This window comes from Pseudophryne corroboree, chromosome 8 (assembly GCF_028390025.1).
Source record: "Pseudophryne corroboree isolate aPseCor3 chromosome 8, aPseCor3.hap2, whole genome shotgun sequence".
Taxonomy (NCBI): Eukaryota; Metazoa; Chordata; class Amphibia; order Anura; family Myobatrachidae; genus Pseudophryne; species Pseudophryne corroboree.
The window spans coordinates 365,445,493-365,460,025 of record NC_086451.1 but is presented as its reverse complement, the minus strand read 5'-3'; positions in this window follow the sequence as shown (position 1 = coordinate 365,460,025).

Sequence of the window (14,533 nt, the reverse complement as noted above, 5' to 3'; positions counted from 1 at the left end):
GCCCCAGGATGTTACATATAGAAGGCTGATACTTATGGGAACAGTATAATTCATTAAAATAATTTATACAGTAACACCATTGAAAAAACAGAAGGGAGGTACGTCATATATGTCAAATTATAACAACTGAATTGTGCGTTGATTTGAGTAGCTTAGAATAATTGTTAGGTTTAATGAGGTAGCAGTTAACTTAAATGTTAAATTATCTCCCACCAAAATATTCCTCAATACTCTATTTAAAGTGTGATTAAATATTGATTATATAGCTATAGTAACATTTGCTCTACCCTAGGGACTAAAACAATTTTTCCAGTGTTTTCGCCAACAGTGTGGAAAATCTTTAAAGTTATATATAAACATATTACAATGCTTAATGCAGGTAAAATAACATTATTTTGCTAACATATTGCAGTGGTGACCGTGTGCATTAGTTTCAATATTACATATAATCTGTTGTCCCTACAGTATATGTAGCATTGTATGCCCACTGATGCAGAATCAATGTTTCATTTTGTGTCTCATTTTGCATGAACATGAGAAAATATATGTTATCTTATTGTAATATTTGTGCAAATCTTTAATCAGGTAACAAGTAGAGCACTGTAAGTAAGATACAAAAAATAAAAACTAATATCTCTTAAAGTACATCATTATACCAGCTAGGTCTTAATATTTGCTTATTTTAGAGACCATTGAGGCACTATTTATACAGTATTTATTAATGTTTTATGGTTTCTATTGTAGTGATAGAAATGTATTTTCTTGTTAGTGTTTGGCAACAGAGATTTAAAAAAAAAACTTATTTAGAAATTTTAAGAATGAGGGTGGTCATTCCGAGTTGATCGCAGCCAGCAGCTTTTAGCTGCTGCTGCGATCAATAGTCCATGCTTATGGGGGAGTGTATTTTAGCTTAGCAGGGCTGTGATCGCTTGTGCAGCCCTGCTAAGCTAAAAAAAATCAAGCAGAAGTAGAGATACTTACCCTGTGCGATGGATCCAGCGATGATGGGCCCGGCTTTGACGTCACACCTCCTCCCTTCGTTGTCCTGGACACGCCTGCATTTTACTCACCACTCCCCGAAAACGGTCTCCAATGGTCCGGATCTGCCCATCCACGCCTCCTTCCTGTCAATCTTCTTAGCGGTCGCCGCTGCGACCGCTTCCGTCGGTAGCCGCGACGTAACCCGGTGACCCCTGTCGCCAGGCAATGTCGCGCACGCGCACAGCGGCCACCGCGCATACGCATTCCGCACCCGTTCGCACCGCAGCGAAAAACCGCTGTGTGCGAACGGGTCGGAATGACCCCCTTAATCCACTAGCCATAACATTGTTTCACAGATTTATGGGATCTATTCACTCTGTAGTAAAGAGCCCTGTTTCACGAAGCACTTCAGAAAACAGGGCTTTTCACTACTTCCCATACTTGCCTACCCTCCCGTATTGGGCGAGAAGGTTCCCGAAAATCATGTGGCACTCCCAGCCCCTCGGAAACTTAGACAAACCTCATAGTGGGCAGTAATTTCACGCAAAATCGTGTCATCATAGTCCAACCCCCGCTTATTAATGGCAGTAATCAGCCATTGACTAGCGGGTTGTGGGGCTATGATGATGCAATTGCATGTCCACACCCTCATGGAGTCCATCTGCGACGAGGCCATGCCCCCTGTGATACCGACCTGGCTGCACCCTCCCCCATGGAGCAGCCAGAAAGTCTGTAAGTATGCTACTTCCTCATATTCGAGAAGGGGTATCCTGTGTACAAATATAAGATTTCTCTAGCAGTGCCTCTGATTAGCATTAGAATCGCTTCTGAACACACTAGTATGGAAAATCAATTCTAACGCTAATCAGGGGCACAGTTTCACTTCTCAATATCATTTCACCATCTGGAGCTGAAATGTAAATCGTTGGGTGAAGAACTAATACTTTTACATCGTTCCACCACCTTGTGTCCAGAACCTGCCCTATGATGTGGGTGGATGCTGGAGCTCAAGACATTGCCAGAGCACACGCAGCGGGAAGACTTAACGGACTCCTGATATATCAGTCTTTGCACCTACTTCCCAGGATCGCGAGAGCTGTTTATTAGAGGATTTTGCCGGACAGGCACATTTTCATGAATGGCTACAAAACATTACTATATATTGCATCAGTACAATGCTATATACAATGATATTTTCCAGTAGTCAGTTCATGTTCTGCATAAATAGAGCCCTATTCAGGGGTGTAAGTTTATCCCAGTCGCCCGGAGGCAAGTTGGAGTTTGGTGTTCCCCCACTTAAAAAATAGGAATTTAATACCTACCGGTAATTCCTTTTCTCATAGTCCGTAGTGGATAATGGGGAATAGTAGATTACCATGGGTATAGATCAGGTCCACTGGAGCCTGGCACTTTAAGAAATTAATAGTGTGTGCTGGCTCCTCCCCTCTATGCCCCTCCCAGCAGACTCAGTCTAGGAAAACTGTGCCCGAGGAGTCGGACATATTGTGAGAGAAGGATATAAACACAAAAAGCGGTGAGGTAACGAACCAACACACAACAATATCAAGATAGCAGAGCCAACCAAAACAGAGGAAAGCCAAGCTAACTATAACAAGGATAGCAATGCTAACCAAACATGGAAAAGGGAAAGCAACAGCAAACCTAACCAAGAACACTTACAACCAGGTAAGCAGGAAACGAAGCACTGAGACGGGCGCCGAGTATCCACTATGGACTACGAGTAAATGAATTACTGGTAGGTATTAAATTCCTATTTTCTCTAACGTCCTAGTGGATACTGGGGAATAGTAGATTACCATGGGGACATCCCAAAGCTCCCAGAACGGGTGGGAGAGTGCTGAGACCCCTGCAACACCGCCTGACCAAACTGAAGTTCTTCTTTGGCCAAGGTGTCGAACCTTTAGAACTTATTCGAACATGTTTGAACCAGACCAAGTAGCAGCCCGGCACAAATGTAAGGCTGAGACAGCCCGGGCAGCCACCCAGGAAGAACCCACCAACCTTGTGGAGTGTGCCTGAATAGAACTCGGCAGAAGTAGAGCTGCTGAAGTATAGGCTTGTTGAATAGTCAATTTGAGCCACCTAGCAATGGACTGCTTAGAGGCAGGGTGACCAATTTTAGTAGCATCATAGAGGACAAAAAGCGTGTCAGATTTCCTGTGACGAGCCATCATTTTGACGTAGATCTTCAAAGCCCGAACCACGTCCAGGGACTTTGGAGCAATCGAAGTGTCGGATAACACTGGACCCACAATCGGTTGATTCACATGAAAGGCCGACACTACCTTCGGCAAAAAGTTTGGTCTGGTTCTGAACTCTGCCCTATCCTCATGAAATATCAAGTTCGGGCTCTTACAGGATAAGGCCCCCAATTCCAACACCCTTCGAGCAGAAGCTAAAGTCAGTAACATAACTGTCTTCCACGTTAGGTATTTCAGGTCTACCCTATGTAGAGGTTCAAACCAATCCGGCTGGAGAAAGGTCAAAACCACATTTAGGTCCCACGGAGCTGTAGGAGGGACAAAGGGCGGTTGAATGTGCATAACCCCCTTTAGAAAATTCTGTACTTCTGGAAGTACCGACAATTGTTTCTGGAAGAAGATGGAGAGGACGAAATCTGAACCTTGATGGAGCCTAATCTTAGGCCTTTATCCACGCCTGCTTGTAGAAACAGCAGAAACTGGCCCAGACAAAATTCCACAGGGGAATATTTTCTACCCTCGCACCAAGAAACATATTTCTTCCAAATACGGTGGTCATGTTTGGATGTAACCTTACGGGCCTGGACCATAGTGGATATAACCTTGGATGGGAGACCCTTTCTAGTTAAAATCTCCCTCTCAACTTCCAAGCCGTCAAACGTAGCTGCTGTAAGTCTGAATAGACAAAAGGACCTTGTTGAAGAAGGTCCTTGTGTAGTGGCAGAGGCCAGGGTTCCTCCTGAGCCAATAACAGAAGGTCCGTATACCAGGCCCATCGAGGCCAATCTGGGGCAATCAGAATCGAAACTCCTTCTTTTTTTGATTCTTTTTAGAACTCTTGGAATGAGAGGAAGAGGAGGAAACAGGTACACAAACTGGTAAGTCCATTGTGTCGTCAGATCATCTACCGCTTTTGCTTGCAGGTCCCTCGTTCTGGAGCAGTAATGACGGATCTTCTCATTGAGACGAGACGCCATCAGGTCTTTTTGTGGACAGCCCCACCGGTGAATCAGTTGCTGAAAAACCTGAGGGTGAAGGCCTCATTACCCCGGATGGATGTCGTGCCTGCTGAGGAAGTCCGCTTCCCAGTTGTCCACTCCTGGAATGTATATGGCTGAGATGGCCCTTGCGTTGGCTTCCGACCAGAGAAGTCTTTTTGACACCTCTCAAATTGTGGCCCTGTTTCTTTTTCCTCCCTGTCAATTGATGTACACCACTGCTGTGGCGTTGTCCAACTGCACCTGGATGTCCTGATTCCGAAGGAGGTATGAGGCTTGCAGGAGAGCATTGCAAATTGCTCTGAGTTCCAGGATGTTGATTGGAAGTGTAGATTCCTGACATGACCATTTCCCCTGGAACTGAACCACTTGGGTCACAGCCCCCCAACTGCGGAGGCTGACGTCCATTGTCAACAGAGTCCAAGACTGGACACCAGATGGGAGACTTGTAGCCACCATAGTAGAGATATCCTTGCTTTCGGTGACAGAGTTATAGTCTGATGCATATGCAGGTGAGAACCCGACCATTTGTCCAACAGATCCAGTTGGAATGGCCATGCATGAAACCTGCGATACTGTATTGCCTAATAAGAGGCTACTATCTTGCCCAACAAAGCGAATGCAAGGATGAATCGATATCCTGCATGGTTTTCATACCAAGCAAACCATAGACTGAATAGTCAAGGCCTTGTGCATTGGAAAGTAAACCCTCTGAGACACCATATCCAGGATTATTCCCAGGAACTGAATTCTCTGCGATGGTTCCAGGTGAGATTTCTTGAAATTGAGGACCCATCCGTGATCCATAAGCAGACGAGTAGTCAAGTTGCTGCTGTGCAGCAGTTGTTCCCGGGACATAGCCTCTATCAGGAGATCATCCAGTTATGGGATTATGTTGACACCCATCATGCACAATTGCAGCATCATCTCTGCCATGACCTTCATGAATACCCTTGGGGCTGTAGAGAGACTGAAGGGTAAGGCCTGAAACTGGAAGTGTTGGTCCAGTACCGCAAACCGTAGGAACGCCTGATGAGGTGGCCATATTGGGATATGCAGGTATGCATCCTTGACATCAAGGGAGAGTAGGAACTCCCCCTCCTCCAGACTTGCTATCATAGCTCTTAGTGATTCCATCTTGAATTTGAACACTCGAAGATAAGGGTTCAGGGATTTGAGGTATAGGATCAGCCGTACAGAACCGTCCGGTTTCGGGACTATAAAGAGGCTTGAATAAAACCCCTTTGTGTGGAGTTGAGGAGGTACTGGAACAATAACTCCTGTTGAAAACAGTTTTTGAACTGCCTCTTGCAAGGTAACCCTTACTATAGGTAAAGCTGGTAAGCCCGACCTGAAGAATCTGAGAGGAGGAATTTCCTGGAATTCCAGCCGGTACCCTTGGGATATGAGATCCCTGACCCAAGGAACCCGGCAGGACTCCGCCCATATGTGGACGAAGTGTTGAAGGCAAGCACCTACCTGAAAATCGCCTTGCTGCTGGGGCCACCCGTCATGCGGAAGGCTTTGTGGAAGAGGGTCTGGAGACCTGGTCCGAAGTTCCAGCAGCCGCTGGTTTACGGGACTTACCACGAGTTCCTCTAGCAACATTGGAGGCACCTCTGGTTCTGCCTCTAAATCTGGCCACACGAAAGGACTGCAGAAAGGGCCCAGGATAGGGATGTCTAGCAAGTGGCGCAGCAGACGGCAGATATGTAGATTTACCTGCAGTAGTCTGAGATATCCACTTGTTCAGTTCTTCCCCAAACAAGGCATCACCTGTAAAAGGAAGGTTTTCCACCCCTTTTTTAGTATCAGCATCTGCTGACCATTGTCGCAGCCATAGGGCTCTGCGAGCCGATACCGCCATCACCGAGGTACAGCCATTAATGATACACAGTTCTTTAACAGCCTCACTCATGAAGTTTGCAGCATCTTGGATATGTTGAAGTAACATAACTATCTCCTCCTGAGTTAGTGTATGCAACCCATTTAAAATGACATCAGACCATTTGACCATGGCTCTGGAAATCCAGCCGCACACTATGGTAGGGCGTTGGGCTACACCTGCAGCAGAAGAAATAGACTTAAGAGTGGTCTCCATTTTGCGATCAGCAGGCTCTTTGAGAGAAATAGCGTTACAGGTAGTACAATTTTACGTGACAGCCAGGACACAGACGTATCCACTAGTGGGGGGATTTTCACAGATTTTCCTATCCTCTATAGGAAATGGGAAGGAATTTAGTATACATTTAGGAGGGATACATTTTTTTTTCAGGATTTAACCACGCTGCCTTTGCCAGAGAATCTAATTCCTTAGAAACTGGGAAAGTTGCAGAGGATTTTGGCTTTACATTTAAATGCAATTCCTCTGTAGGTTCTGCTTCCTTGTCTGGAATATTGAGAACCTCCCTAATAGCAAAAATTAGGGCCTCAACTCCCGGGGACAGAGAATTGTCCTTGACCTTCCCTAGTTCATCCTCATCTAATTCTGGTAATTCAGAATCAGAGTCAGACTGCAGTATTTGTGGGAGAGTGCGTTTGTGGGAGACCATCAGGGGAGGCTGGGGAGCCTGTCTGTGGTCAGTAGTGGTTAACATGAATGTGTCGATAGACTGTTTCAGGATCTGCCTCTCCTGTTTAGCCATGGCTAACTCTGAATTTATGTTTGTAATCAGAGTTTTAAAGGAATCCAGCCACTCAGGTTTCTTTCCATCGCTACCCTGTGAGGGTAGTGAACATTGGGTACACATGAGAAACCCTTGTGAGGAATGTCAAAGTCAGAAAAATATCACGATGCACACTGCCATATTTGCACCTCATTCAGGTCGGCGCTGCGCATGCGTGCGCTCTCCCGTGCGTGCGCATACTCGCTGTTGCGGGCACCCGCGGGCGCGCAGTATGTGCATTTACGGTGGAGTTCATGTGTTCGTAGCGTGCGACTCAATCGTTACATATTTCCACTATATAATGTATTTTGTAGACCATGGTCCCTTTGATAGATTCTGAAAGTTTGGTTAATGTAGAATGTCCATGGACAGAGAAATCCCCCTTTGTTTGATACGAAGGGTCAGACAGGAGTAATACAGTGGTGTTTAGTATCCATCGGAAGAGTATTTAATTAGCAATATTCCGGTGTTGGTTTGAAGCGGATTAATCGCTCGTGCGAATAGTTATGGACATAAGAAGTTTATGTCCATTTACTATTATTTGCACTTAATTATCCATGCGGCGGGAAACCTAGTTTCCCACCCACCTGAGCAGTTGGAAATCGTTACAGCCCACCTGTATGAATCAACCTATGACCTTTTGTTATAATGCGAGGAGGAATTCCTGTGTCCAATGAACAATGAGATTGTAGGGACCATTGAATTGTATTGTGTGTGGGGCATAAATAGACAAGCCGATCACATCCAGCTCTCACTCTTCAACGGTTATCATTGCTGAAAATCGGGAGCTGGATGTCCAGAGGCGCATGCGATCGTTTCCTTTGTGCGTAAGTTTTCTCCGCAATCATATTGTCTTTCTTGATGTTATGGGCCATATCTCTCTCTCTTCTTCTCTTTCTCTCGTACTCTCTTAAACGTAATAGTATTGTATTGTATTTCCTGTGTAGTTATCTGGTTAGGTAGTCTATGTTATATTGTAGTGTATGACTTGTATTGTATTAATTCTTTTGCAAGTATAACATTCATAATATATATATTAGGCATTGGACCCTAAGCACGGTATCTGTGTATTTCTTTTAGTGTTAAATATTCTCAGAGCGTCTGCGCCGCTCGTGATCTCCTCGTGGTCTCGAGCGTCCGCTACGCTGATAGCGTAGCATTAAGGTAGTCGCTTACCTATAGTGTGCCCGATACCAACAGCGTATTCTCGCGAGCGTCTGTATCGCTCGAGCGGCCCGCTCCCGATACAGCGTCCGCCACGCTATAGCGAACCATTACGTTAGTCAGCAACCAATAGTGTCCCTGCCTGTGATCTCTTGGCCGTGAGCGAACGTGACGCTTGAGCGTCTCGACCTCGGCCAAGCGATTGCTACGCAACGAGCGTACCCTTACGGTACTCCATACGTAAATAGCGTACAGTGTTCTTAGACCTCATAAAGGGTTTTATATAAGATAAATATTTAGCTTTATCAATTGGCGGCTCGTCCTGTCCTTCACATATCTCTGCTAGGTAATTTCAGCAGACATTATCCATCAGCAAAGGGCGGGAGATCATATTCTTCGCAGTGCTGACGGGATAAGCGTCTGCTTCGCTTAGTAAAGGGTGCTGAAGGAATCCGGAACCGGAGGTAAGAACAACACGCTAGTGTCTTTTAAAACTGTTTATTTCTGTCTTGCGTACACACGCACATATCTGCATTTCTTTTTCATTCGTGTATTTTCATATATCACTCTCCTGTTTGCCATTTTATAATTGATAAAACGTGCTAAGAGAGATTTGTCGCTATTTCATAGTTAAAGTGTAAAACCCACACGCAACTCTACCTAAGGTATAAGGAGAGATTGGTGTGTTGCGCGGTAGACGATCGAGGATCATCTACATTGATAAAACGTGTTAGTTGTGTTACGGTGGACATTGGTTTTGTGTACACGTGTCTCTAACAAAGGGCTGAGACTCGCGTACGCAAAGGCCGACGCACGCAGCGTAAATTACGCAACGGAGCGTCTGGGTACGCCCACGTAACTCAAGTCACACGACAGTGTTGATTTTTAAGTAGCGCAACAGGCGATAAGTAGCGCATCAGGCGATAAATAGCGCAAATCTATTTTAAATCCGAAATTTAGATTAACAGATCCTTCTCCAAATTCACAACACATCTGGTCTAAAGAAAATTTCTGCGCAGAAATAGAAATAGAAGCAAAAGTGTACGTGTGGTGAGTGAGTGTTTTGTATATATAAGTTTATACAATTTTCCAGGTTGAACCACAAGAAGTCGAGTTCTCGCAGAGGTACATACATGTAAGTGACGTGCATGGTGGCTAGGGAGGCATCTCTGGTTAAACATAAAATTTGAGCAGTAGAGAATAGTAGACCAGGAGGTCATACTACAGACCGGGAGGTCCAGGTACAGCAGACTAAGAAGTCTGCCATAAAAGAGAAAAGGGCACAACCCAGGGGGTTGGTGCAAAACCCATATAGGCCAATAAAGCTCTGGCTGAAGGAATTCGCAGCCGAAATTTTCGATTCCACTGGTCGCTCAGCACATAAGATTAGTTGCTTATGTGCTGAACGATTGTACCGCACGTAATTGTGTACATTAGTTAATCTGACCAGTACCATTTGTGTACAAACCCGGTCGTAAAACTATTTGTACACTCTGATGTGATTTGTGTAATTTTTTATTTTCTGAAGGGAAGTTCGCTGGTCACTCAGGAATTGTCCAACAACCAACAGTTACTGGAAAGAGTAAGTGTTCTGCGGATATCCCTCGCATGTTCCAGTAAATAGAGGTTCATAGGGGCCCTGGGTCGAGTACGCCAGCACTAAGGCAGTGTGTGGGTCGTATTGGTCGGCGTGGGCGAGTGAGTGGGGTACTCGGTAAACCGCCACCGTCAGCCTATCGTGAACATTTTGGTTTTTGTAAGGGTTCGCTGAAGACCCTGAAATAAGGTCAGAGGTGGTGAAAGCAACGCCTGCAAGTTATGGGGGCCAATTGTTCAGGAAGGGGGCGATCAACCTCGGATCGGGTTGATTCAGTAAACCGACCAGTCGGGTCGGCAAGGTACGTAATGTGTGAAAAATATGGTTCACATACAGAGGTTTTATGTGATGAATGGGAGAGAATGACAGTGCATGACGGGGAGAAATTCCCAAGAGTAGGTAGCTTTAGCCCAGAAGTGTTGCAAAATTTAAGGAGGAGGATATGTCTCATTAAATCAACAAAGAGACGAATCCAACATTATGATTATTTGCAGTTATGGCAACAGGAGGGTGAAATACAGAGAGGATTGGCTCTGGCGGCAGGATCTAATCCTATCAAGAAATTGATAGCGACGGCCCCGCCGCCACCATACATATCAGGAGAGAAATTGGTTGCGGAGAATGACGCATTAGGGTGTAACAAACAAACACTTAGCAACTGTGTAAATGTTAATAAGTTAACCAATGCAAGTATTAACCCGTGCAAGTTGTACCCTGTTTTGAACTTTCCCCAGGAGTGTGATCAAGAAGACGAATCGGCAACAATATCGGCGCTCTCTCTAGCAGCCACCATAGCAGAGACAACAGTAGGCACGGCTCCACCCACGAGATTAGTAACAAAAGCCCCTAGCGGAGGGATAGGTGAGGTCGTATCTACAGGTAAGTACGGCACCATACACTACGCTGAAACCATTTCACCACAGGCTGTAGAACCTACACAGAGTGATGTTAGTAGACTTAATTCTGTTAGGGTAATAGCAGTGCCAAATGGGAAAACTGACACGACAGGAATCACTCCTGTTAGGAACATTGCCATGTACAGCCCATTTTCCCGAATGGAATTAAGAACCATAGTGTCTGAATTCCCTGACCCTAGGAAAGACTTAGTTGCCAGCCAGAAATACATCAGAGACCTAGGGAACACTTTAGAGCCCAATAACAAAGCTGGCAGGTATTGCTGAGGGCATGTTTACCCTCAAATGTCGACGCAGCTCAATTTTTGGCTGACTGTGGATTAGATCAGGATGTACCTCTTACAGATGTGTACAACAAAGATAACGTAAAAAGAATAAGTTTACAGTTAAAGGAGTATTTCCCAGCAGTAGTTAAGTGGAACAAGATTTTCTCCATTAGACAGAAAGAGTCAGAAACTGCTGCAGAATATTTTCACAGGGCATTACTAGAAATGGCAAAGTACACAGGTATAGAGGACATTAAAACAAACATAAACCATCGAGAAGTAGCAGTATCTGTACTAATGGATGGTTTAAAAGAGACATTAAAGACAAGAGTGCAGACCACGCAACCATGTTGGCAAGGTCTGTCGGTGGCTACTTTGAGAGAGGCTGCTATTGATCACGACCGGAATATCACCCGACACAGGGAGTCCCAAGGTGATAAGTTAATGGCCGTAAGTATACAGGCCCTGACCACAAGGCAGCCTTTGTATAAATCACCAAACCCTGTGGGTAAGTCAAATGTGGTAACTTTTTTTTCTTGTCATAGACAGGGACACATGGCACGAGACTGTAGAGTGAAAAATTCACAAAACTCATATCAACCCCCTAGACAACGACACGACACACGACATTGGGAGCAGGGTCCGCAGAGACGGAGTTATGAGCCACATACAGGGGAAACAAAAAGATACCCCCCGAACAGAGACTGGCAAGCCACTGGTAGTTCCCATTTAACCCCTTCACAAGCAGTTGCTGCCAGCGGGATTCAGGGAGGTCACCATACCCAATAGGGGTGTGGCCATACCTGTAATTTGCAGCCAGTAAAATTGATTGCAAGTCTTGGGAGTGAACCAGAAATTGCAATCAATGTAGCTGGTAAATCATTAAACTTTCTTGTAGACACAGGGTCGGCCAAATCAGTGATAAATTCGACAGTGGGCATGAGAACCACTGGTAAGACAATTCCAGCCATAGGAGTAACAGGAGTAGTCCAGCACTACCCTGTTAGCAAACCAGCCGAGATTACAGTAGGGCCGTTACATACCAAGCATTCCTTTTTGCTGGCTGCATCGGCACCGACTAATCTCCTGGGAAGAGACTTATTGTGCAAAATGGGGTGCGTCATTTATTGTACTCCTGAAGGTGTATTCTTGGACATACCTGAGAATCACGCTCAGGAAGTGCGAGACATGTTAGACTCCCCGTCAAAATTAATGTCACATACCATTATGACAAATAGGACTCCATCCCAAGTAGAGGAAATGACATCCCAGATACCAGAGTCACTTTGGACTAAAGATGGACAGGACACTGGATTAATGGCAAACGTAGCTCCGGTAGTTGTACAAGTAAAAGATGGTAGGATAGCTCCAAAAATCCCACAGTACCCTCTGAAGCCAGAGGTGGAGTTAGGAGTGTATCCCGTAATAGAGCGCTTGCTACAACAGGGCATTCTGGCAAGAACGTCCAGCACTGCCAATAGTCCCATCTTCCCTGTGAAAAAGAGTGGGGGGAGGGGTTACCGGCTAGTGCAGGATCTAAGGGGGATTAACAAAATAGTTGAGAGTCAGTTCCCCGTAGTGCCAAATCCAGCTGTCATCCTTATGCAAATCCCTCCCACTGCGAAATTTTTCACTGTTATTGACCTCTGCTCCGCTTTCTTTTCAGTACCTCTGCACCCTGACAGTCAATATTTGTTTGCATTCACATACAGAGGAGTCCAATACACATGGACTCGATTACCACAAGGTTTCATAGACAGTCCAAGTATCTTTTCCCAGGCTTTGCATGATTGTTTACAGTCTTTCCAACCAGAGAGTGGATCAGTATTAATACAGTACGTGGATGATCTACTACTGTGTTCTGATTCATTGGAAGCATCCCTGAAGGATACGAAACAGCTCCTGTTTCATCTTTCAGACACAGGACACAAGGTTTCCAAAGACAAGTTGCAATTATGCCAAACTAAGGTAAAATATTTGGGACACTGTCTAACACAAGGACTGAGACACCTGACCGCTGATAGAATTCAAGCAATTAGAGACATGACTCTGCCACAAACCCAGCAACAGATCAGAACATTTTTAGGAATGTGTGGGTATTGCCGTAACTGGATCCCAGGATTTTCCATTCTAGCATTACCTTTGCAGGAGATGGTTTCCTCAAACAAACCTGATCAGATTTCGCATACAGACGAGTCCGAGATGGCATTTGAGAGACTTAAACAGTGCCTAACGCAGGCACCAGCATTAGGTATGCCAGACTATGGGAAACCCTTTGAGCTGTACGGAACAGAAAGTGCTGGTTGCGCGGCAGGCGTCTTAACCCAAAAGCACGGTGATGCCAGCAGGCCAGTAGCATACTACAGCGCTCAGCTAGACACGGTAGCGCGATCCCTCCCCACATGTTTGCGAAGCGTTGCTGCGATAGCATTGCTAGTAACGAAAAGCGAAGATGTAGTGCTAGGTCACAACCTCACAATTCATACACCACATGCAGTGTCAGCCTTGCTAAATTCTGCCCAAACCAGGCACGTCTCATCAGCGCGGTTTACAAGATGGGAATTGGCACTAATGGCCCCCATAAACATCACCATAAGGAGATGCAGTGCATTAAATCCTGCAACATATCTCCCAGGTGTGCCTGGACAGGCACAAAGGGTGGAGGATGAGAGTGGTGGGGAAGGAGAATTTAACACAAAGGAAGACACACATGATTGTATGGAATATTTGACCCAAAATTTTACCGCAAGGCCTGACATCAGTGACAACCCACTGGAAGATGTAGATCTAACTTTCTACACGGACGGTAGTTGTCACAGACAGTCAGACTCGGGAGACTTGTGTACTGGATACACAGTCGTAGATGACCAAGGCACCATAGAAGCGGAACCGCTAGGCCCACCTCACTCAGCCCAGGTTGCTGAACTGGTCGCCCTAACCAGAGCATGTGAATTGGCTAAGGGCAAATCAGCCAATATCTACACCGACTCTAGATACGCATTCGGGGTAGTCCATGATTTCGGAGCCCTATGGCGCCTCAGAAATTTCATGACGGCAGCTGGTACACCGATAGCGCATGCAGCTCACATCAAAAGGCTTCTAACAGTGATACAGGAACCCGACAGAGTGGCTGTTATCAAGTGTAAAGCACACACATATAGCCAAGACCCAGTATCACTTGGTAACAGCCGAGCAGACGAAGCAGCTAAGTTAGCAGCTGGGACCCCCAGACAGACTGACACCACACAACTGATGGTATTTAATACCATCAACACACAGAAGTTGTGTGAGATGCAAAATTTGTGTTCCACACAGGAAAAGGCAGTCTGGAAGGCAAAGGGATATGGCCAGGAGTCCTCAGGACTCTGGACGGATGGACAAGGTAAACCGGTGGCCCCCAGAGCATATCTCCCATGTTTAGCTGAGGCAGCTCACGGGTTGACTCATCTGGGCAAGGAAGGAATGTGCAAGTTGGTAAGAGCATATTGGTGCGCCCCAGGATTTTCATCTCATGCAAGTAAAAGAGCAATGTCATGCCTTACATGCTTGAGAAAGAATATCGGAAAGGCAATACCAACAGAACCATCTCATATCCCACCTGCAGGCGGCCCTTTCCAGGTAATACAGATTGACTTCATTCAATTACCCCCTTGTCGAAATTTGAAATATGTACTTGTTTGTATAGATGTGTTCTCAAATTGGGTCGAAGCATTTCCTGCGGCCAC